We start from the raw sequence: 26,216 nt of genomic DNA, 5'->3' as shown, positions 1-26,216 counted from the left end.
GTTAGTAGTTCAAAACTAACTGAGCAGCAGCTTTAATGTTCTTGGCTGGTGGACAATTAAATTAGCTTGGAAATCTCCCGCCACAGGTTTGCCCACTTATCTCATGAAAGTTGCTCTCAGCGGCTTCCTGAATGCAGAGGATGTCCCAGTGGAATGTACATGTCCCAATTTTTCTGCAAAAAACTGTCCCCATTGAAGTAACGTGCAGAGTTTGCAGGCTCATATGCAGGTGGAATGGAGAGCTCTATAGAGTGTGTCTGGTTTATTCTAGATTTTATGCACACAACAAGAACATGATCAAACAATGACTTATATATGCCGCAGACTGGCTCTGACTGCCTGGAATTCCGTTCCTTGCCACCATCCAGCTGCAGGCAAGAAGCTAACATGAGGATATGCATATGAAACTTAAGAGTTGAAGTCACCCAGCACCAAGGTTAGTGGACAAAGACAGCAGGCAGGAGGAGTTGAGAGACTGCCATCTTCTCTCCCTTAAGAAGGTGTTCATGAATTTACATGTGATTCTTTATAGAAGTCATGTTACATACAAATCTTATATGCATTTACATATATGTGTATGTCCTTAATGTGCTTATTGATTACTGGGGAACCTGTGCCCCTGCTGGCCACCCACTGCACACATTCCCACACCCCTTTCCCCCATCCACACCCCTCCCCCACCACCCCCACCACTTAACGTTTGTCAAAAACATTTCACCACTTATTGGCTTAGTTTTTTGCATTAACTATCTGTAGAAGTTCTCCTGTGGGAGTAAGATGGAGTGGGAAGGAGATGAAAGGTTTATTAAAGCAAATAGTGAGTTGGGTCAATTGGAGGCCTTTGCTTACAGGGATTCAGTTAGCACTAAATCAAAGCAGCCTTTGCTGGCTATCACTTGTACAGCTTTGAAGCCTCCTCCCTGTGCAATCAAAATATGTTGCATGTGTGCCGTGATCACCACATTGCCAAAGTCTGTAATGTCCTTTTGTTTCTTTTGAGAACTAGGCTGTAACACCAGAATTATAAAATAAAAGGTTTATAGCGAGAGATTTTTGACAAAAAAACTGTTCCATACCCTGCTCCCAAACCTCATCCCGCTATCATTAGTTTCCTGGTACAAATGAATGAAGAAATTTATCTTCATCGTTTTCAATAAACTTTTACATCTACAAGATTAGATAAGTAAATGGTCACCTCTGTGACACAATGTAAGTTTTGTAAGTTATCCTGACATGTTAATCTTTTAATAAGGTTTCTGCTATTGGAATAAACATTGTTAGTAGTAAACTACTATGGCACTGAAAATGATAAATAGAAAGCTCATAAAATTGACATCTGGAACTATATCACTGATCTTTATGGTGTAGAAAAATCTGGCAGCTTTTCTATTTCATGTCTAGAACAAGAGTAATTCAGTGTATGCTGGAGGAGATGGAAAACATGATGCTAACAAGATGCAAAACAATTGCAAAGTGTAACTTTGTTCTTGTCAGTGATGGGGGTCTGAGGTTGAAAGCTGAAGATTCTGAGTCTGTTAGTTTGATACACAGAGGGAAATTGTGGAATTGGTATGTATCATCAAGGAAAAGTACTTAGAGGGAAACAAATAGAAGAAATATTCCTTGATGGGATCACATTATCAGCAATTCAATGAAAGCAACAAGTAGATTCTGCACACAAAACTGGCAGAAACTTAACCAGGTTGGGGGACAATTTTCTGACTTTGTCCTGAACCCTCACCAGAGAAACAGAGAAATGCCATGTTACAATCCAAATTACATAATGATTCAATGTTATGAACACTAATCGTATTATCAAATAGTAGCCAGCAGGAACTCCAGTGATTAGTTCTAGACATCTTACTACTCAGAGCATTAGCCCAAGAGCACAACTGTTCAATGTACATCACCTCCACTCCAGAGCCAAGGTTACTCCAACCTCAGTTACCAAGCTCAGACAACACTTATGTACGTGCACACTTGGGGATGTCAAGCAGATGCCAAAAAGGTGGTTTGGCCTTTCCTAAGTGGCATTTTGATTGGACATAGACAAGGACATCAATTATTCCATCTGGAAACACTGAAAATACCAAAAAGGTGTAAGAAGTCAAGGTAATGCTTCCCTATTAATTCCCCACTTCCATCCACCCACATTGTCACTCAACATAAAAAAATACATCAAAACAATGATCAATTCAAGATATTTGTAATGTAAAGTTGGTCAATGGCAGTAGTACTAAACAAGCCAATAGCAAATCAGAAAACCATTTATGTCATGCAATTTTGTGGAGCAACACCTAATCTTCCATTTGGCGATGTTACAGCCTGCACGACTCAGTATCAAATTTGCCAGCATTAGATAATTCACTCTTTCTTTCTGTAACTCTGTTGTGCTACAGATTCACTAGAACCATCCAATTCTATGAATGCATTCTTGATTGTGTCTGAGTAATTCAGGGAGCAAGGTCAAGGCAGAGGAACACAGGCGTTACATTGACCCAGAGAGACATGGATGGGCTCGGCTTCTATTTCATCTCCTTTTTCCTCCATCTTCATTATTCTTCTTTTTCTAATGTCCATCTGAAATCATGGATCCTCCCACTAATCAGCACATTGATGATGGTTCATTCAGTGGCAGCAGAATCACAGTCAGCCAGCTCCCATTGACATGAGGTGGATGATCCTGCTGATCATTATCAAAATACTCAGTAAGGGTGGCGCCTCTAGAGGTCACAAAAAAAGCTGCAGATGCTGGAAATCTGAAATAAAAACACAAAATGCTAGAAGCATTCAGCAGGTCAGGCAGCATCTGTGGATAGAGAAACAGAGCTAACATTCCAGGTTGGAGACCTTTTGTCTGACTCTAATTCTCTTTCCGCAGATGCTGCCTGATCTTCTGAGAGTTTCCAGCATTTCCTGTTTTTATTCCTATGAAATAGGATTATTTAATCAAAGGATCAGGCCATTCTGCACAGATGTCCATTTTGGTAGTTATGCTTTGCATGAACCTCCTCTCATCATTCTTTTGCTAACCAAATTAACATGTCTTCTTCTTCCTTTCTCCTTCCTTTCCCCTTAAAGCTTCTATGACAATTACCCATTAGTTCTTCTATTAGTGGTTTCCACTTTTAAACCCCTCTCTGGGTGAAAAAAATCTCTTAAATTCCCTATGAATTTATTGGCAAATATCTTTTATTTATTGCTCCTCATTTTGTCCCCTTGAAAACAGAAACATCTTCTCAATATTTATAGCATAACACCTCAGGTTTTCTGTTCTGTTTGGAAATGAACTGGACTTCATTTTCTTTTTCATGACTTTATTAACCCATGATGCTACTTTAGCGATTTGAACTTCTGCTCCCTTGTCCATTTGGTCAGTTACTTCCCAAAGAAAATGTGACCTCACTATTCTGCTGTCTGCATTATACTATCTCACCCTAACCTGTGTTGAGATTCATTTGACGACTGCATGGCCATTAGAAAGTATGCCCATTAGTACTGAGTAATAAATGTTTCATTGGCTAATGGTGTTACTACTAATCAGTATGGAAAAAATCTGACATTGAACTGCAATCAATGGTTTACTTCCCAGTATTGTTCATAAATAAGTGATTTAAATATTTGGACAGTGACTTTGTAATCTGTTTAGATGTCATTTAACATTCAAATACCATAAAGTTAACAGCTGTTCATAGATCTGCATATTGTTGCTTATTTTGGTAGACTGAGATCTTTGGAAAGCTGTCACCAGTACTTTTTATTTATCATCTTTAAGGCTACAGCTTCGCAGAGTACCTTTATGGTTCAAACAAGGAGTAATAAGGTGTGTCAGTTATAGACCATTGCTAATGTACTATAACTGCCAAATGGGTTTTTAAGAAAAATAAGGGCACAGGATCTTTATCGATGTCTTTTATACTTTGTGATTATAACACCTTCAGCCTGCTGCTTTCAATGTAATTGTTTATTAAGTTAGGAAGGCCAAAGGTTTGAGTGGAATATTATTGGGAGCTGGTACCTTTATCAACACTACATTATTTAGAGACATAGACTAGCTTCCAGGAAAATTACATGTATACAATAATTCAAAGGCATCAATCCTTCTGTTTTATCAAAGTGAAAATCTAAACTATGGAATGCTTTTTTGTTACTGTATAATTGTGAAGTCTAACCTGCAGCTATGCTAAAATAACAAACAACAATGTTAAAAGGTGACCTATGAAACTCTCTGGGGATCTTTCATTTAACCCATTTTACCAGTCAGGAGAACAGTGTCTCTTTTAGATACTAAATAGTCTTGGTGGTTTTAAGTACAGTCCAGATACTGTAGAGAACTTCTTTCCATTTTGTCTATTTCCATCTTTCTATGCACCCTCTCCTTTATTTCAACATTCTCTGTTTTACTGCCCAATATCAGTGGAGAAGCTTATCCCCTTTTGGGCAATCATGCTGCTTTAGGAATTTTTGGAATTCTGTACCTCAGAGGACAGAGGATGTTCCATCACAATTTCCAAGACTGAGATCTTGAATTCCAAGAGAATTGGAAGGAGTACAGGAAATAGAGAGTATTTACAAGATATCCCATGAAAACCACACTTAAGAAGACAATGTCCTATTCTGACTCCTACTTCTTATGCCCTGTCATTCTTCACATAACCAAATTGATAGTGAGACTCTGTATAGAAAGAAACATAGTCTTCTTCTTCCTAAGGTATAGATCCCTCAGTGATCAGTCCTGTATTAGTTGATCTCAGCCCAGGTGTTAGTCAGGGTATTACAAATGATATTACAGCCCTAGGTCAACAAGGTCTGATTCCTGTTCCTGATTGATAGCCACAGGGTATGTGTATGCATGTCAGTTAAGGACAGAACCAGGCTGACTGTAATATTCCCAGAGTGGAGTAGCTTACCATCATTTCTTCAGCACATTTAATACAACCTAACTAAACAAACATTGATAATGAGGCACAGGAGGGCACATTGACCAAAAGCTTGGTTAAAAAGGTAGGAGTTAAGAACTGCCTAAAGGAAAGAGAGGTGAAAAGTTTACACAAGTGACTCCAGAACTTAAGGGCTGGATTGCTGAAAGAATGGCCGGTAAGTGGCTGATGTGTTACAATGGGGACCAAAATGTGTCAGAGAATTGGTGGAGATCACACAGATAGAAGGGAATGAAGTCATGGAGGGACTTGAACAAGGACATGAAATCTTTAAAATTGTGATGTTAATGAACTGGGAGCCAATACAGGACAACAAGCACAACGTGCTGAGTGATCGGGACTCAGTCCAAATTGGGATTCAAGGAAGAGAGCTATGGCTAAGGTAGCTTTAATCTACCTCGTTGATCTACCTTTGATCTACCTTTGATCTACCTTGTTGTGACCTTGCACCTTATTGCACTGCACTTTCTCTGTCATTGTGACACTTTACTCTGCACTGTTATTATTTTTACCTGTACTACCTCAATTCACTCTGTACTAACTCAATGTAACTGCACTGTGTAATGAATTGACCTGTACAATCGGTATGCAAGACAGGTTTTTCACTGTACCTTGGTACGAGTGACAATAATAAACCAATACCAATACCAAAACAGAGACTTAAGCAGCAGATGAGCTGAGGCAATGGAGGTGATAAATGATATTGCAGAGGTGAAGAATAGGCAGTCTTTGTGTTACATGGATTCAGAGGCACACCTGGGGTCATATAGGATACTGGGAGTGCAAACAGTCTGGTTCAGCCTAGAGAGCAATGGAATTGATGGCTCAGAAATGGAGTCTGTGTAAGGAACCGAATAAAATGCTAAACAGGGATCTGGACTAGACAGCTTGAGTTATAATGAGAGACTGGATAGGCTTGGGGTCACAGGGAGTCCAAAACCAGAGGGCATAGATTAACAGGGGAAAGATTTAAAGGGGACTTGAGGGGCAGGTTTTTCATACAGAGAGTGGTAGGTATATAGAACTAGTTGCCAGAGGAAGTGATAGAGGAGGGTACATTTACAATGTTTAAAAGACATTTGGACAGGTACATAGATAGGAAGGTTTAGAGGGACATAGGCCAAAACAGGCAAAAGGGACTAGTTTAGAGAAGCATCTTGGTTGACATGGATGAGTTGAGCCAAAGGGCCTTTTTCTGTGTTTGTAACTCTATAATTCTATGCAGTCCAACAACACAGAAGAAATGGAAGAAAGATGTCACATCAACTTTTTAAATTCAAAACTATCACTTAATTCAGAAAATCTGCAAATGTTTATAATGCAAAACATTTATGTCACCATGTTGATACAAGCCATATAATTCCATTTACATTATGTAAGCATTGACCAAATAGTCCAAGCAATTTTAACACATATTGCAGCCTCTTTGTAGGCAATGGCAGGAGACTCTTAAACATAGGTCCTTCCCAATAGACCCTTTGTGGCAGCTGCACCATGTTTCAGTGTATTTCTCAGCCCTAGAGTTTGTCATTCTGCAGCAGTCGACTGCGGATAACTTCTTGAGTTTCTGGCAGACCAGAGGACATATTTCACTGAATTGATAGTCTTCCAAAAGCAGTTACTGTTTGTCTCCGTGTGCATCTCGGTATGCTGTGCAGCTGTTCCAGCTTAATCTCGCTAAAAACCTTTGCAACTCATTCCAGACCTATTGGCAAACACACATTTGAGAAGTTGATGGATGATAGTCTCATTCCCAGCACAGCCATCTCAATGAGTGAATGTGTATATAATTGGCTTGAAGTTTTCGTTCTTCAATGCACCTTCTTAACCAATGCATGCCAACCTGCTAAATATATTCAGCTAAATATCAGCTGCAGTTGCTATTTATTGCTGAATATCCACTAACAATGTTGATCAGCAGAGCAAAGTGTTAATACTTTGATTATTGTTAACCACAACAAAGTGGAACTTCTTCAAGAAAAGTGGGTTGTGTGCAAAGTTCAGAGTGCTTTAAGCGTATCATTCATCAGGAAATGTGGATATTGTGGTTAGACATTTAAGTAATAGGAGTAGGGATTAATTTTTTGAGTGATGTAGAGAAGATGGAGCTGCAGAACAACATGTGAGGGAATAGGGACCATTATCTAGGCTCATTGTGTATTGTGGTGGTGGTTACCAGGAGACTGTGGAGAGGTCACTTGTTTTATACCAAGAATGCAAGGAGTGTTGAAGTGATTCATTTCTCTATAATGGAATCCCTTACAATGCTTCTGGATATTGCTCCCTCCTGGACTAAGCTTGATGATCCTGGTTTGTACAGGCACATCCCCCTGTGAACTGTTATCATCCTCCTGATCCTCCTGGCCCTTTTGAGCATCATGAGCATTCGAGCCTCTTCTACCTGCTCTTCCTCAGGCACAGGTTGCTGTCTTCTGTTGGCTGGGTTATGGAACATGCAGGAGATAGCACAATGGTGAAGGTAGAAGAGCTGCTTCCTCACAGCCCAGTGACCCAAATTCGATCCTGACCTCTGATACAGTGTGGAGTTTGCACATTCTCCATGTAATTGCATGGGTTTTGTCCACATGTTCCAGTTTCCTCCTATACCCCAAAACTTGTGGGTTGGTATTTTAATAGGCCAGTGTAAATTGTGCTAACTGTGTAGGGGAGTTTTAGAATCTGGGGCGAGTTAATGGGAATGTGCGCAGAATAAAATGGGATCAATGCAGGATTAGTATGAATGGGTGCTTGCTGTTTGGCTTGAACTTGGTGGGCTGAAGGGTCTGTTTCCTTGCTGCAATGCACTGTAACTCTATGAGACTATAATGAATTCTCCATATTACCTTAATATGTACTGCGGTATGCTCCTGGACTGATTAGATAAGGGTTAACTGATTAATAATTATTTTCAGGAATCCCGTAGCATTCTCCACTATTTTCCTTGTAGTCCCATCTCTGTCATTGTATAGACATGCAAGTGGAGTGGTGGAAATGTATAAAGTGTCAGAAGCTACAGCATTAATAGATAGCCTTTGTCCCCCAATATCTAGCCCTTAGGGAGTGATGTCCACAGAAGGTGGCACACTGAAGGAATTGTGTGTGCTCCCAGGAAACATGGTACTAACCAGAGTAAATTCTTTTTGTGATCACTGACTTCCTGGACATTTATGGAGTAACCTTAACCGTAACCTGGACTTTTGAGCAACTGAGAAGTCCCAGTACACTAGACACCCTCTGTTCAGCACTGAAATCAAAGCACACAAAGTCATAACCACTATCCCGCTGTTATAAAACCCTTGAATGGACCTCTTGTACATTAAAGTTGAATTCTTGTCCTCACAATCTACCTTGTCATGGCCCTTGAACCTTATTGTCTACCTGCACTGCATTTTCTCTGTAACTGCAACTGTAAAGCTATATTCTGTGTTCTGTTATTGCTTTTCCCTTGTACTACCTCAAAGTATTTATGTTTTGAAATGATCTGTACGGATGCCATGCAAAACATAGTCTTTCACTGTAACTTGGTACATATGACAACAATAAACCAATAACATATATCTGATAATAAGGAGACTAGGTGCCCAATCTAGTACTGCGGTGAGCTGTAAACAGTGGACATCTGGAATTGTCATGAGGTCAGGATGTTAGAGTGACCATGACCTTGACCTGTATAGTTAGAGCAGTCCAGGTGCAAGAACGTGGCTGCAGGTCAACAAACAAAGTGATGCCTACCTTGTAAAGACAGTCTTTGAAAAACTGAGCCTGTGAAAACATTGCTCCTCTGAAAGGTTCTGGGTAGGATCTTTTGCTGCTGAAAACACAGTGGATAGGATCTTCACAAATGTGCACCTCTGTTCTTCTTGCCGTTATGTCCCCAAGCCTCCCTGTTGCCTGTCATGCCTAGCCCAAAGCTTTCATTGAAAAATTGTTATTAGCAGTATGACCACTGAGATACCAACTGAATGAGCTCTTTAGCTGTAAAATGCTGCTGCAACCCGTCCCTGATTCTTTGGGCACACTTTGAAGACTTTGGGAGATGTTTCAGCAGTCTGCAGTGAATCCTGAAACTGCTCTGTGAAGTAAATGTCAATCTAAACGAAGACACAAGAGATTGCAGTTGTTGGTCCTGATGCAGGGTTTCAACTCGAAACATTGACAATTCTTTTCCTCCCACAGATGCTGCTCGACCCACTGAGGCCTTGGTGGTTAAAGGAACTTCTGCCACAATTAAACTTGGGAATGATGAAAATGTCAGAGTTGAAAAATTATAGATACTTCACAGGATTATGTGGCTGAAAGATAAGGACAGGGAGGAAAAAAAAACAACAGATTGTTGTGCCATCTAAACGAAAATTGTTGTGAATGAAAAATGGAGCACGCTGTGCTCCTTGCTTTCCTCTGACTATTCAATGATGGCCTTTTGCTAGAGCTTGTAACTCCAATTTATGTCAAAAAAAGTTGAAATGTGTGCTGCACAGTGCTTGACATCATTAGATATACCTCTGATGCTGGGAAAACATCAAACACACTAATGCAGATCATGGCTGGAACTGCCTGTTCCAATTTCACAAGAAACCAAATTTCACCCAGAATGGTTGCTCAGGCGATTTGCTACAGTTAAACCGATATTAAGTTGCACTCAGCTGAAACTGGCACATCCTAAACATTCCACTTTGTAGGCAAAGATCTTTAAGCTCCAACATCAGTGTGACAACAGAAACATTTCAACACAAACATATGCATGATATCACAATGTGTGCCCATGCAGTAATTTCTCAATACAAGTCAACAAATAAATTCCCCTTAAAAGACTTGAATTTGAACATGTTTTTAATTTCACTTTAAATTTTATTGTTCTGGAACTGATGGAAATATCCCTGAAAATGGCTCAAAATTAAGTTAACCAAGTTCAAAATATTTGATTTAAGTTGTTTGTGTTTCATTGATCTCAGGTCAGTTTTGCCTCTGGTGTTTATGATTTATGGGGTTAGTGTCACTTACAGCTCTTTTTTTTGCCAAACACTGATCTCCATTGCTGATTTACTATCAGAGTAGTTCTGTGAAACCCCTCAACACCACTTTTCAATGCAAAATGAAAACTTGCAGTCAGTAAGCTCACAATTTTCTGATATATTTTAGCTGTGTGTGGCTCCACTAACGGCATGGGGGACTCACAAAAGCCAGCCTTCCTGCTGTGTAACCGTTGATCATTATTCATTAATTCCCGGGCAAAGACATCTTTATACATTTGTACTTCATTGATATCCAAGGTGTGTCTAATATCTATAATAAGTAAAATACAACTAACAGCTTCCTTTGACTGCAACAAATATTATAGAAATGATTTAATACCTTTAATGATCTGGAGTTAGTTACTTCAGATCAAATGTTCAAACCACCCCAGAACTGCTCACTGGTTTTCAATTAATCTGAACTAAATGGCAATTATTCCCTGTAATTACTCCACAATTCCTTATATATCCAACCATGTCACAAACAGTTTGTGGTATGTGAACTGATACAACATGCCACAAAATTATTTTCAGAGAAAATGAATGAAAAAGTTCACCATTGAGCTGGGCAGAGATTGCCTTTGTATATCGTCAGTTGCTTTGGCAATGGTTGATAATAGAGGAGGAAGTGCACAGAATACAGAAATTCTTTAAATTCCATAAAAGCTGTCACTATTTATAGTAGAGATAATTATTTTTATGACTATAGAACTTAGAACATAGAAGAGTACAGCACAGAACAGGCCCTTTGGCCCACAATGTTGTGCCAACATAGCTAATCCCTTCTACCTGCAGAAATCTCATATCCCTCCACTTTCCTCTTATTCATGTGCCCATCCAAGCCCCTCTTAAAAGCCCCCAGTGAATTTGCCTCCACCACCCTATCAGGCAATGCATTCCAGGCATCCACCACTCTCTCAGTAAAAACATACCACTCACGTCTGTTCTGATCCTACCCCCTCTCACCTTAAATGCATGCCCTCTGGCATTGGATCACTCAATAATGGGAAAAAGATATTGTTTGTCCACCCTATCCATGCCCCTCATAATTTTATACACTTCCAACAGATCACCCCTCAGCCTCTGCCGCTCCAGAGAAAAGAGCCCAAGTTTGTCCAGCCTCTCCTGATAGTACATGCCCTCTAATCCAGGAGCATCCTAATAAACCTCCTCTGCACCCTCTCTAAATTCTCAACATCCTTCCTGTAGTGAGGTGATCAGAATTGCACGCAATACTCTAAATGCAACCTAGCCAGAGTTCCATAGAGATACATCATAATTTCTTGACTTCTGTACTCAATACTTCGATTAATGAAAGCAAGCACTCCATAAGCTTTCTTTTCCACCCTATCTACCTATGCAGCCACTTTTAGTGAGCCATGGATTTGTACCGCAAGATCTCTCTGCTCTTCAACACTGTTAAGGGTCTTGCCCTTAAGAGTGTACTGCCTCTTGACATTAGTCCCACCAAGGTGCAACATCTCACATTTATCCGGGTTAAGCTCCATCTCAGCCTACATACTTGTCCTTTTTCTTCTTGACCAAGTTCATCACTTCTCCGGACATCCAAGGTTCCCTTATTTTGCCATTCATGTCCTTCCTTCTAATCGGGACATACTTATCCTGTACCCTATGTATTTGATCCTTAAACACTTTCCACATGTTCGACGTGGACTTGCCAGCAAAAAGATGTTCCCAGTTTACTCTACCTAGTTCCTTCCGTATATTAATCTGTTAAAAAGAATGTGCCAAAAATACTTGTGTCTGGTCAGCAGTTTGTTAAGGAACTGCTGACTGTTTTCCGTTGTGTATCAGAAGGTGTTTGCAGTATGGCAGTATGGAAAACTCTGCAGTCAGATGGTGGCATATCTGACCTATTGCTCTGCCCATGGGTTCACAACTTGGTCCAGGTGTGGTTCCTATTCAAAAAGGCTTTATATACATTGTATTTGGACCATCAGATCTAGCGCAATCATTTGAATTGAGCCACCAACCTTCATTAAAAAGGTAAGCAAAGGCTACATTTTTGTTTATTTTCCTTTATTTCAATTCATATTTATGTTTCTAAGCACAGTAATTTAATGACCACCAGAGCAAAAAGCCATTAAGATGATATAGAGACATGGCCTTAGAATCTACTGCCTGAGGTCTAGTTGTGGCAGGACAGCTTGGCAGCAGGGCCTCGAGGTCATTGGAGATGCTTGGCCACAAAAGGTAAGTGTGGTGTGGGAATAGTGTGGGAGGCACACTTGAAGCACCAACCATTTCAAGTATGATTCGGCCCATTGGCTTCAATATATGTGAAAGGTAGAGGGCCTCTTTCCCTACCCTGAAATGTTGTAAATCTTCAGGGTAAAATTATTTACACAAGTGTAATCAACTGTTTTCAAATGTGTCAAACTGAATCACTTTATAATGTGAAGGGAAATGCTCATTCTTGAATCATGTGATACCATGGATCCCAACGGAATCTATGAAGCTGCCAAGCAATCACAACTAAATGATCACAGTCAATAAATAATACACTTGGTAAATAGCCTAAACTCAACTTCCTGCTTCAGAACTGTAGATTTGTGCAAATCAGGAAATTCTGCTCCCTAAATTGTCATTTTTAATTCAAAATTTTTGATGGACATTCCTGGCACCAAAAGCACTAAAGTAGAAAACCCCAGCCCAATGTTTCTTACTATATGTGTATTCACCTGTTAAACTATTTCCCAAGAGTTTCCCCTATGATTTAGTAAATGAGTGTGTTGTGCAGGACAGAATTAACGCATTGTGATCAGGAAGGTTACACATTGAATCTCTGGTGTGTGCTGGTCCATATGAAGGTAACTGACCTAAACCAGGGTGTTGGCAGGAAGGCCTAAAAGGCTTTCAGAGTAAGGAAAGGGTATAAAATGATTCTTGTCCTCTGATTGCTATCCAGTTACCCATAATGAATATTGAAAAAAATGCAGTCTTGACAATCACCAAGTGTAAATTGCCAGACAACACTCATTATCATAAACATTTCAAATAAAAAAAGGGGCTCACTTTAAAGCCAGCATTTAACACCTTAAGAAGTGGAGAGAGGAAGCATTTCAGGGAAGAAATGTTGAATTAGAGTTCAGATAGACACATTAGCACTGATGCCTGTTTTCTCCAGGACTTTGATACAAAAATAAATAAATCTTTTGCTGCAACAGTCACGGAGGGTTCGATGCACTACATGAGTCTATGGAATTTCCAGCATAAACACGCAACTGTGTCATGGGAAAATATGTAATTACTTTGAAAGAATTCACAGCCAGTACATTCACAAAAGTGGAATGGGTACTGTGAACACAGATGAAAAATATTTCAGTTTTTACCAACTAAAAGCATTGATTGATCAGGTATTAATGTTATTTTAAAGTAAATAGTATGGCACTAGACATAGGAAAAAAGACTCCAGATTCCTAATATATGACTATTTATTTGTATTACTGTAAAACCAGCCTAATCTTGGAGGTGTCTGGAATAAAAATAGAAAATCCTGGAAGCACTCAGCAGGTCGGGCAGTATCTGTAGATAGAGAAGCAGATTTAACAATTCAGGTTGAAGACCCTTCCTCAAAACAGGGAAAGGTGGAAAACTAGTTAGTTGCAGAAAGGATAGGGGTGGGATGGATACAACAAAGAGAATATAGCTGATAGAATAAGGTTAAGATCACCACGAGGATAAACTGTTGATGAGCTAATCTGGTTGATGGGTTTATGAGGACCAATATAGAGAAATAACATGAACTAAGAAACTTAAAAGAGTGCACTTTTAAGAGAGAGAGAAACCAAAGGATTGTAAAAGCAGAGAAATGCAGAGCTGTAGTAAATGCCAAGCAGGTCATATCATGTTAATGGAGAGAGAAAAACTGTGCCAATATTGGAAATGGATGAACTGTGGCAGAACTGGTCAGCTCTGATACAGAGGGAGCAAGTTAACTGAAGCTGTTGAATTGAATACTAAGTGTGGAAGGCTGTAACATGCACAGACAAAAGGTAAGGTGCTGTTCCTCATGCTTACATTAGGCCTCTTTATAACAGTGCAGGAAGTCACAGCCAGATAGGTCAGAGTGGGTGTGGGATGGGGAACAAGACACTCCTGGAGCTGTGTGTGTGCTTTATCCAGCTGAAAACTTCGGAACAAGACATAAACAAAATCTGAATAATGAAAATACAGGAAATCTTTCAAATATGGAAAGCCAGATACACAAGCCCCACAGATAATTTTAAACTGGGATGTTGGGATGTTACATGTTAGAATCTGGGAAGTGGCTTTTTTTTCAAGGTTTCTATTTTCTGGATACACACACACACACACACACACACACACTGCTAAAATCATTTTGAAAATAACTGTATCCTGGAGATAACTTCCCACTGTTTCCCTTATAGGATCGAACTTAGCTGTGCTTTGTATCTCCTCATGGCAACAGAATTGTGAGCATTGGAAGTTCATGTCACCCCCTTCAAGGTTACATGCTGATGCTGCTTTCTCACTCACTGTACTTGTGACTAGATATTCCTTTTCTTCTCAAAACCCTACAATTCACAGTGACCACATGTTACAATAACCACTTCAATCCTGTCCCTTATGGGATGTTTACAAACTAAAAAGCATGTTAATACTTGAATTGTGTAACCCAAGATGTGAAGGAAGCAAGATAATACAATTGTAATTAAATTATCCTGTAGAAGGTTTTAATAAATATGCTAATACACTTAAGATAGGAACTATTCACATCATTAGTTAAACAATAGATGTGAGCATTTGATACATCTATCCCATTGACCAAGATCCAGTAAATGCCAATGATGCACTGCTGATCCATTTCCTTACCACACAGCTACCTCTCCCTGCTTTGTAGAAAGCTCACTGATGTTGTCAATGGTTCCCTTTCCTCAGATTCCATTACATTATCCTTACAAATTGCTATACGACCTCTTCCATCTCGATAATTTCAACCTTGGCCAGTCTTTCTCTAGACTTTGCCCCTCAAGAACACCATCAAAAGCTATACACTCAGCCTCCAGACCTCCCCACACCATCCACCACCATCATTGAGTCCACGGCCTCCTTTGTTATCCTAATGGTTATCTAATACCTGTACAGAATGAAGAAGTGTCTTTCCCAGCTAAGTAGTCAAAAGATAAAAGTCATCCTCTCCACTTCTAACCAAACTTTAGTATTTTATTCAATTTACCTCTCCCCCACTTCTCGTTTGGATCGAATTCTACATTTTACAGTTTCTGTATCCTGATTGACCCCGAGCAGAGCTTCAAACCCCATATGATCTCCATCACCAAGATCATTTATTTTAACTTCTTTGGTATTGTATACTTTGGCATACCTCAGTTATACTCTGAGCTACATGTTTTGTCCTCTGACTTCTTTTGCTGAATCAAATATCTGGAGATATATAAATTCATGAGGCCCTCGTAAAATGTATTGGGCTCCAAATAAAATCAGTGTAAAAAGCTAAATAAAATTTACAGACACTTGCAGATAATAGAAAATCTTCAATAACTAGAACTCATCGAAAATATCTGATTACCTCAGTCTTAACTCAAATATTGCAAAACTCAAAATGACAACCCATTTTTTATTTCTTTAGTTATAAAAATAATTGCTTGTGTGTTATCTGTTTCATTGCACTAAAGAGGACTGAAGTTTGTTTCTGTTTTCAGGTGAGAATACATCAGTGTAGAAAAAAATAAAATCAAACACAAAATATATAGTCCTGTTAACTGTTTGTATGTAAACTGATAGTATGGTGTAGTCTTTGAAATAGTCAAATTAGCCAGGTGCCCCATTGACTTATACAAATAGAGTCCTTCAAGGTTAAAGGCCTCCTGAAGCAATTTTTAAGTGCCAATAGACAGAACTGGCAACTACAAATATTATGGAAAAATGAAGCTCATCTATGAAAAATTGGTGTGCCTTGAATGATTCCATTGGCCAGTTTATAATAGAGCCATAGAGTCATACAGCATAGAACCAGGCCCTTTGGCCATCAAGTCCTATCTGTACTAATCCCATTTACCAGCACTTGGTCCATTGCCTACTGTGCCTTGGCAATTCAAGTGCTTGTCCAGAGCCTTCTTAAATGCCTGCCTCCCAGCCACTGGAATTAGGGACCTGAAAGTTTCCCTCATTATGGATGTCCAGTGACAGTGCTAGTACATCCATGTGTCACAAGATCATCTGAACCATTTGTCATCACACCCATCCCCTTATCAATCCTCCAGTTGCATTATAAACATTAACACATGCCAATTTAGAAAATTCCAAATTTTGGATCAACAGTTTCTGATTTTGAACCCATGCAAGGAAAAATAGATAGTTAGAAAAGATGTGGAAGTTAGGGTGCCAATATACCCTTCTTCAGAAGATTAGTTACACAGAGAATGGGGGTTGAGGATGAGCATGTCTGTTCTGGGGCATTGCCAGAAATCAAGTGGCTAGAAATTGAATTGGACACTTCCTTGGTGGACTAAACTGTCAATGTGCACAGTGTTGATGATGATTGGAGTCCCCCTCAAAAAAACTATGAAATTGGCCAAAATGACAGCATTAGGGTGTGTTATACCCAGAATGATCTGCTAAAAGGAGACCTGAAAAGGGCTTAGTCACTGAAGAGATCACATTCACTTGAAACTGGATTCTGACAATTTGCAGCTCACCAATCTAAGATGAGGGTCAGCACTGAAAGGCACACTTGCTATGGCAGCTAGACAACAGCAGACACCTTCGTTTCATCAGCAATCACCCCCATTCTGGCCTTATGATGGAATGAAGATCATTAATGAAGCAGCTGAAGATGGTTGTGTCTGGAACACTGGCCCAAGGAACTCCTGCTGTGACGGAGATGATTGATCTGAAATACCATAATCATAGAGTCATGGAGAGGTACGGAATGAAAACAGGTCCTTTAGCCTGACGACCCCATGTTGACCATCAAACACCCATCTCCACTAATCCAATCTTATTCTCCTCACATTGCCATCAACTTGTGCCGCCCCCACCCCCCCAGATTCTACCACTCATGTGCACACCAGCAGCAATTTACCATGGCCAATCAAAGTATCATCTCACACATTTTTGGAGTGTGGGAGGAAACAGGAGCACTGAAGGAAACCCACATGGTCACAGGAAGAACATGAAAACTCCACACAGACAACACCAGTGGTCAGGATTGAACTTGGGCTGTTGGAGATGTAAGGCATCAGCTCAACAAGCTGCACCACTGTACTACATTTTTCTTTCTGTGAGGTATGATTCCAAACAGTGGAGAAACTTCCCCTTGATTCCTCTTACCTTTAGTTTTACCATACCGATTTTTTTCTTAACCACCATGTTACCCCTCTGGGGCAGTGAACTGGTGAAATATTATAATAACTCTAAAGAGATCTGGACCTTGCATGTGGAGAGCTGTGCATATAGTCTGAAATAACCCACGGTTGTATAACAATAATAACTATTAACAGGGTGATAATATTTGCAACACAAATTGTTTGCCTTCAATAGTACCCACAGTCCTGGGCTACCTAGAAATTCTAAATTAAAATATAATTTCTTCTTTGTCAATTGTTTGAGGCCACTGTCAAATTTCATAAATTGTATTGTCATGGTAATGAGGACAATGGTAAAAATATGCTTTATTGAGGAACATTCAGTGAACTGGCTGATAAATCATAAGCACCTTGCTGTTTCTCAAAATGGTGCATCATGGAATGAGTCTGTGTCATGAATGTTGGGAATGTGTCCCTGCAGTCAGAGTATATCCTACTGTGGCCACAGAGATGTCCCAGCTTTGCATGAACTGTAACCTCCTGAAACAGAATGTCTGCAAATGTCTCTGAATGGAAGCCTGAATTGAGAAATCTGGGGAATGAATATTGCTGGGATGATCCTCTGATGCTGCCTGACTAACCTGCCTTCCTCTCCAGCAACCTTACTGTGAAATCTATTCTGCTACTGTCAGATCCTAACCCTCTAATTCTCTTTCAATTTGATGTCTTCCAATGAAAATGTAAATGTAATTGAACATTTCCAGAGTTCATACAACAGGTCTAACATTTTTCAGATATTTGCAGTCAATTCCAAGGCACAGACAGAAGTGTCCACATTGTTTTCTTCAACTGTTTCCCTTTAAGCTTTGCTGAAGAATTCCCAGTATACTGTGACTTCAAACCGTGGCACATGTCCCAAGGACATATGGAAAAGCGCAATAATGTAATTTAGGCAGGCAAGATCATTCTACCTTACTTATAGCTGACACTGAAGGAAGATGCTTCTTCAGAAAACTCTGACACAGAATGAAATTTATGATAGGATATTTGTAGGGTGCAATCCCAGCTGAATTGCACCTCCTACCCCACCCTACAGAGAGATGCAAATATTGCCCTAACTTTATTTCTTATTCCAGACATCGTTACTTTTCTAAGGACATTTGCAAAGAGGAAGCTCTCAGTTTAGGTAAATAGAACACCATCTGAGTACTTTCTCAGGTCAAACATTTATGAATAACAGGGACCATATTGTCAGTGTCAGTGAGAAGTAGCAAACTGTGAGTTTAAAATTAAAATGTCATGAGGTCGTAAGTCTGCCCTTAGTATGTGTGTATAAAGAAAGCAGAAGGTTAGCAGACAAATTACAAGGAAACATGAGAAGAGGTTATTAGTGTTTTTCAGTAGAAGTGAGAGTTCACCTCTGACCCTCCATTTAGATATAATGGAAAACATTTATATTTATACGTGGTAAAATAAATGTGTCAACTCCTGATTTTTCACAGTTTTTTTACTATCTGCCAAGCACAAAATGCTCAAACTGTTTTTGTGTCCTTCCCCAAATTCATATCCGTCAAGACTGACCTGAAGGGATTGGTGACAGCCAGGAGTTATGTAAGATTACTATTGCAAATGCCAATAATAAAATAAATAACACATTATATATTTAACTCTACAGAGAAACTTAACCAATAATGTTTTGATAGAAACAATTTATTTCTCTCCAACTGGATATTTAGCAATACAGTCTAGTCAGGATTTCCAGAGGTCAAACAATGTGAATCATTAGTCAGTACCAGTGTGTTCCAAGTTGAAATTACCCATACTGTACCCAAGTAGGGCAATGAATCCTAACCAGAGGCCCAGGAAGCTATTCAGCAGGAAACAATTTAACTTCAAACAAGGAGAAGGTTTGCGTCAATTTCAAGCCCAGTGGGATTTCTCCCAGCATGCCACTGGCTCACTATGCCCCTGGGCTACCTACAATCCACATTGTGCATTCTTAGTGCTTAAAAATATAAATTGCCATAAATCTCTGAGTAAAACAAATGAAGAAAAGGGCAAGATTTTCCATAAGGTATGTCTGTCACCTCTGTGTAAAGGTATGTTTTACTGTAATAATAGTCTGTGAAATCCACCTTTAAGATGAAATATGGGACTCGAAACTAGACATCAATGTTTTTAAAGATTAACTGAAAAATGGGGGTAAGACTTTACTTGTAAATGTGAAACTTACAGATCCTTTTTAAATGATTATGTGTAACAAATAATTTCTAAATATTTTTCTAATGTACTTTGGCACAGTTCCAAGCAGTGTCTCCTGGCAGCTTGCAGTGCCTTTCTTTTTACTGTTTAAACAAAACCAGTATCTTGTTTGTACTTTACAAAAGTTTGCAGTTCTGAAATGGACCAAGAATGAAGAGTTTCTCCGTTTCTATGATTAGAAGCACTTGTAGTAGGTCATTCATTTGCCTATATTTTAATTCCCCTGGCAACAGTTAGAGTTAATTCAGCCACATAAAATAACAACCGATAAAAGGAGAGCAGCCACTGGTGATTAATAGCTGAGGATGTAATGCTTGACTGCACATCAAAAATTTAAACAGATTAAGAAATAATTACCATTATATTTCTGGTGAACCAATCTTTTTCAAATAAATAATTTGATGATGTCCTTCTAATTTAGTAAAGAATTTAAAACTGTGTGCACACAGGTTCTACAACAGAAGCTTTACACACTTGTGAAACTCACACCTAATACTAAAGCAAAGACAATGTCAGCACTTTAAAATAGGAGACAAGATCAGTTAGCTCATACTTATTCTTTCAATCACTTTCGTTCTTTCTCACTCCATTACTTTATCCCCACTATTTTTCTTTCTGTAGATGATTTACCATTGATTTCCCAACCTCAGTTCAACCTTCTTACTAATTCTTTCTCTATGTCTCAGTCATTTAATTTCCTTGGTTAAAGGTACATACTGTTTGTCTCACCAAGGCTCCAGAAGGTGTGTTGCTCTCACTGCTCCACTATCAGCTTGCACTACTAGAAAATGCACAGGCATAAGATGTTAAAACCTTACACATGTGATTGTAAGTCTAATGAGAGATGCCATGAGATGAACCCCTCCTTAAAAATCTGGCATAGCACCTTCAATAACACTGCAGTCCCTCAATGCTGGACAAAACTGTCAGTCTGGATAATGTGCTAGGATATGCCTTAAAGCCAAGCGTTCTGGCCAAGAAATTCACCTGCTCTTTTAAAAGTGTGTTGAAAGATCATAGGCTCACCGCAGCAGAACCCAAAGTTCAAGGCGTTGGACAATATTGATCGCCCTTTGTACACTTTCCTACGGAGACTTCACTGTATAGGAAGAAAACTTCAGCAAGTCAAGGAGCTAGGCTGGGTGCGAGTGGTGGAAGCAGTGGGGTGGGAGGGGGTTAGAGGAAGATAGAGCCGGTGGCCAGAGGATCATTCAGGGCCTCCTTGTTGGAGAGAGGTGGTGCCTGAATACTGGGGTCTTGGCAGAGTCTGAAGATCAGGGCTCATGTCCAATGAACAGTGCTCACACACATGATCCAGAGGTTTGGGAATCAGTTAGCACAGTTGGGAGCAAGCGTGGCAAAGAATGCAAAGTAATTATAAAATAAAATAAAAATGTCACAGCTGGGTCAGGCCACTGGTGCTGGGCTGGGAAGTGCACAAAATGGTCCATGTTAAATTCTCTTGCTGCAGCTCATTCTGCACTGTGAAAGTATGGTTGCTCCGGGAGTGACCACTGATTCGTGGCTCCTCTGAATATTATGAACTAATTTCAGGAGAACTATTGGTTGCATGGGGAATGATCTCATCCTATGCATGACTGGTGAAAAATATGCTATCCTACAAGGGTAATTTGGCAGCCGAAGTCCCCAGTGAATTTCCAAAGTGACAGAATTCACTCAGCGATGGTCACAATTGCATTCCATTTTAGAAGTAGCCGGTTAATAGATGCAGAGCAAGGAAAATGAACTAGATTAAAATTTCAAACACAAAAGGGCTGTTGTTTGACAAGTCCTGTATCACCACATTGTTAACCAAACACTAGAGGGCCACTGATGTTGCAAATTACACTCCAAGATCTCTATTGTCATGTCATTGTTGTTCTTTGAATGATTGTTTTGGAAGGACAAGAAATTAAGCAGCTGGTCATTATCCTTTGATAGCTTATTTGGACGTGACAATGGTGACAAGAGTAAAGGAAAGCACATTATTAAGAAGATTGAACCTTAAACATCTTTGATCCCCAGGTTGTGGTCTAACATTACATTTTTTAAAAAATTGTGTCAGTTTGAGTTGCAACAGAATACTGAATAGAATTAAGCTGGCCTGAACATGCAGAAAGAGTTAATTTTTATTTTGCATATAATAAATTTACATTATATTCCAGACTAAAGCAGATCACCTCACAAAATACAAACCTGCAACATTCACATTGATTGAATCTGATCGTTCCTGCCCAGCTATTACCAAAACATACAAATAATTGATTCAACTGATCTAAGTACATGGGAATCTGATGCCATTCATTGTAGCAAACTATTTAACCAGAGGAAGCAAAGGGATGATGAAAATCTTTCTTAATTGATAGCAGAACTGCAAAAAAATGGTTGGGAACTTTGGTAAGTTCCTTGATTGTGTCTTAAGAGATTGCTTTCTCTGCAACTTGACAGAAACATCGATTCAGAGGAAACAGTTGGCAGAAGACAGATTCATGTCTGCTACAGCTCTCAAAATAGCACTTGTATCCAGACTGCTGCAAGGCATGCTAGTGAGTTACACGGTACAAGTCAAACAACTCCAGCGTGAACAGATCCACTCAATCATGAAGGAAGCGCTGCAACCAATATTTTTGTAAGAAAGTTAAATGTTGTAGCTGTACAGAAACAGGCTATTGTTAATTAGTGCCCCAAAGCTAGTAGGTGCTGCTGATTGGGGACATGCAGAATCAAAGAAAACGTTGACATCACAGCATGGGTGAGGAATAACTGAAAGAAAGGTAACAAAAATGTTCATTCTGCAATGAGGAATCTGTGGTAGAAACAATCTGATGGACGAAGAAGCAGATGCCTTCCTGTATATTGCATGAGGGCTGCATGATATTGTGGACCCAATCTGGATAGAATTAAATTAGGTTTCAGGACAGTGGTAATTGTTATGGTATTGAAAGATTTTATCAGGAAATACCCAATAAAAGGATGGAAACTTATTCCAGATACACATCACTAGTGTTTATAAAATTTCATATTGAAGTAAGAAACTAAAATCAGATGAAACAACTTAGAAGTGACTATAATTATGGTTAAGTATAGAGATCCTGTTGTCTGAGGAGTGACTGAGTGCTAGATGGAATCACAGGGTTTTCATCAGTTTCTAACTACTCACTAGCCAGGGTCTGTGTAGTTGGAATTTCTTGGGAATCTGAAACGTTTTGAATCTTGTAAGCCAGTGGAGATCATGGAATGAGGGGAAAGGATTACAGATGAGTTTACTGTCATCTTTGATTACCTCCAATCCACAGCTGGCCATGAGTTGTGTGGCAAACAAGCCCATCATTGCCAGCATTCTTTCCTTATCCTTTCTATTCTGTGGTCATTGTAGAGGTCCCCACCAACCAGCAGCTGCAGTTAACAATTACACCCTGCTTTCTGCAGCAGGTTCAACTCCGGCCGCCGTCTGTAAGTAGTTTGTACGTTCTCCCCATGACTGCGTGGATTTCCTCCAGGTGCTCCACTTTCCTCCCATATTCCAAAGACGTGCAGGTTAGGAAGTTGTGGGCATGCTATGTCGGCGCCGGAAGAGTGGCGACATTTGCGGGCTGCCCCCAGAACACTCTACGCAAAAATGCATTTCACTGCGTGTTTTGATGTACATGTGACTAATAAAGAAATCTTGTCTTGTCTTGCAAAGAAAAAGAGAATTATCCTAATGAATGCCTGTGTTATGTGCCTAACATGGTTGAATGGCTGGAAGTGTGTGTAAGTTGTGAGCTGTGGGTCTGATTGTTGGAGTATTGGTAAGTGGTGAGTATATTTTGGAGCATATTACTGTTAGGTTGGTGCAATAATTGGTGGTAGGTATGCGCTGGAGATGTGGTGGAAGGAGTGGCGTAAGAATACCGTGGTAGAGAAGCTGTTGTATGCAGTTTTTTTTATGGGTTCACTCACCTTGGCCTGTGAAACACTGGAAACAGGTCTCAGTGGCAATGCTTCTGGCATTCATTGTCCCAGAAGAATTCTCCACTGCCACCCCTTCTGTACATGGAGAGCTCCACAAACTCTGCAGTGGGAAGAACTTCTTTCTGAGTATCAACTTCCCCTAGTTAGTCTCTGAGAGGAGAGGTGCCCATTTCTGCATCTGGCTTACCACATTTTCATTCTGTTCCGTATGCAATTCAATGAATCCCTGCAGTGGGCACTTCCCTCATAAGAACTGCAGGCACATCTTTACTCTCAGCAGCAAACAACATGCTGGAGGAACTCAGTATGTCAAACAGCATCTCTGGGAGGAAAAGAATTCTCAATGTTTCAGTTGAAACCCTGCATCAGGACTGAGAGAGGGGAGGGGAGATGCCCAGTATAAAGAGGAGAGTGGAATGGTGAGGTAGGACCACAAGGTGAAGGAGGGGTGAAAGGTGACATCCAGGTTGCTCCAGGTAAGGGAGGGGAGGGGGGTGGAGTTGCGAGACAGTGGCAGGTAGATGATAGATGGAGACAGACAAAGAGGAAGTAAATGAGAGGCAGATGGAGCAAGGTGAGAGGAAGGGAGGGTGAAGGTTGGAGACAGCTGCTGGTTCTACTCTAAGCAGGTTACTTTCAGGTGGCATGCAGGACTTCTGAAATTTCTCCCTGTTTTTGTGCATTAATGTGAAAAGCAGTGCGTTCTTGAATGCATAAATCATTGCAAGAGGAGAGCCCACAAATTCTTTGTGCAAACAGGACCAGAACATACTGGTGGGACATTGCCATCTCATTTCAGGGTTTTCGGTAGAAATATATTTATTTTTGCGCCTTACTATGAGATGGGCGGTACTGAGGGAGCCGCCCTGTGAGAGGGGCAGTACTGAAGGAGCACCACTCTGTGGGAGGGGCGGTAGCGCTGAGGGAGTGTCACTGTGGGGGAGCGGTACTGAGGGAGCGCAGTGGGAGGGGTGGTATTGGGTGTGTGGGGCAGTACTGAGGGAGCGCTGCTCTGAGGGCAGTAGAGGGAGCACCGCACTGGGAGGGGCTACTGATGGAGCTTCACACTGCAGGAGGGGCAGTTCTGATGCAGCCCCTCTTCAAGTACCTGCGGGGGCTGCTGCTTCAGTTCTGGTTACACTTCAGTCCAGCGCTGTTGGTCTACGGGCACCCGGTGCAGCATGGGGAGGGGCGCATGGCGGATCTCCTGGTGGGTCTCCTGCTGGGCTTGGCCAAGCTGGCCATCCACGGGACGCGGCAGCGGGTGGCCGAGGGTTCCGGCAGGTTGGCCTGCCTGCCCGTCTTCCGCGCGCGCGCGGGTGTCATTGGAACGGGAGCACGCGGTCTCCTCGGGCGCCCTGGCCGAGTTCCGTGCTCGGTGGGCCCCTCAGGGGATCACGTGTGTGGTGGACGAGACGGACACGATTCTGGTGTGAAGTGTCATGCGTTTTGTGGTTGCGGGCGTAGTGTTGCGCGGGTATTGGTTTTGGCCGGGTTGTTTCTTTCTGTACTCGATGCAGCGTGTTTGCTGTTGGTTGTTTTGTAGTGTTTTTTTTTAAACGAATAAACGTTCTGTACAAAAAAAAAGGGGCAGTTCTGAGGGTCTGGCAGTTCTGAGGGAGCGCTGCACTGTGGGAGGGGCCAAATATATTTTTACCCCAGAGACTTGTATATCAGTTTGCAGTTGACGCTATTACAGTGCCAGCGATCAGGGTTCGATTCCCGTTGCTGTCTGTAAGGAGTTTGTACGTTCTCCCGTGTCTGTGTGGGTTTCCTCCAGGTGCTCCGGTTTCCTCCCACATTCCAAAGATGTACGGGTAGGTTAATTTGGGTTTAAAAAATGGGCAGCGCAGACTCATTGGGCCGGAAGGGCCTGTTACCACGTTGTAAGTAAAATTTAAAAAATTAAAAAAAAAATTTAAATGGAAGTGGGAAATTACAAAGGGACATAGATAAATTAAATGAATGGGCAAAACTGCATCTGATGGAATTCATTGTGGGTAGGAATGAGAATATTCAGCCTGGATATGAGAATGATGAATCACAATATGTCCTTAATGGAGCAGAATTAGGAAATGAGGTGAAGGAAAGGGATTTTCTATGTACTTAAAGTCAATGAAAGGTAATGCAGAAGCACAGTATGTAAACAAAAAAAGCTAACGGTATGTTGGTCTTTATCTCAACGTGTTTGAAACACAGAACTTAGTGATGCTATAATTGCCCAGATCTTGGCCAGACTCCACCGAGTGAGCTGGATGCAGGACATCAGGAATGACATTGGCCCAGGAATGATTACAGCACGAATTCCAAAGAATGATATCAGGATTTAAAACCAGCTGTATACCTGGCGTGTATTCCTTGAGCTTAAAAAGTTGAAGGGGGATTTAACTGCCATTTTTAATATGATGAAAGATTAAATCAGATAAGCACACTGTGGCAGTATTCATGTCAAAGTGGACACAAACTTAAAATCAATGGTATGCAACCCGGGAATGGAAGCAGAAAGGAATTTTTCATTCTGATATTGTTAATGCACATCAGGGTGGCCTGCCCTAGCAACGCTAATATGGTACATACCACTGTCTTTTGAAAGAGACATCTATTCAGACTGTCTGTGTCAGGAGCCTAGAACTCCCATAGGTATGAAATGGTGAATTTATGGCCACATGGCTCAGTATGGAGTGAGCCACCAAGGCAATGTGTAAAGGCTGCCTGAAGTTGGGCGGACTGCAGGTAGC

The sequence above is a fragment of the Pristis pectinata genome, chromosome 3, assembly GCF_009764475.1.
Source record: "Pristis pectinata isolate sPriPec2 chromosome 3, sPriPec2.1.pri, whole genome shotgun sequence".
Lineage (NCBI taxonomy): Eukaryota > Metazoa > Chordata > Chondrichthyes > Rhinopristiformes > Pristidae > Pristis > Pristis pectinata.
This window is presented reverse-complemented; position numbering follows the sequence as displayed.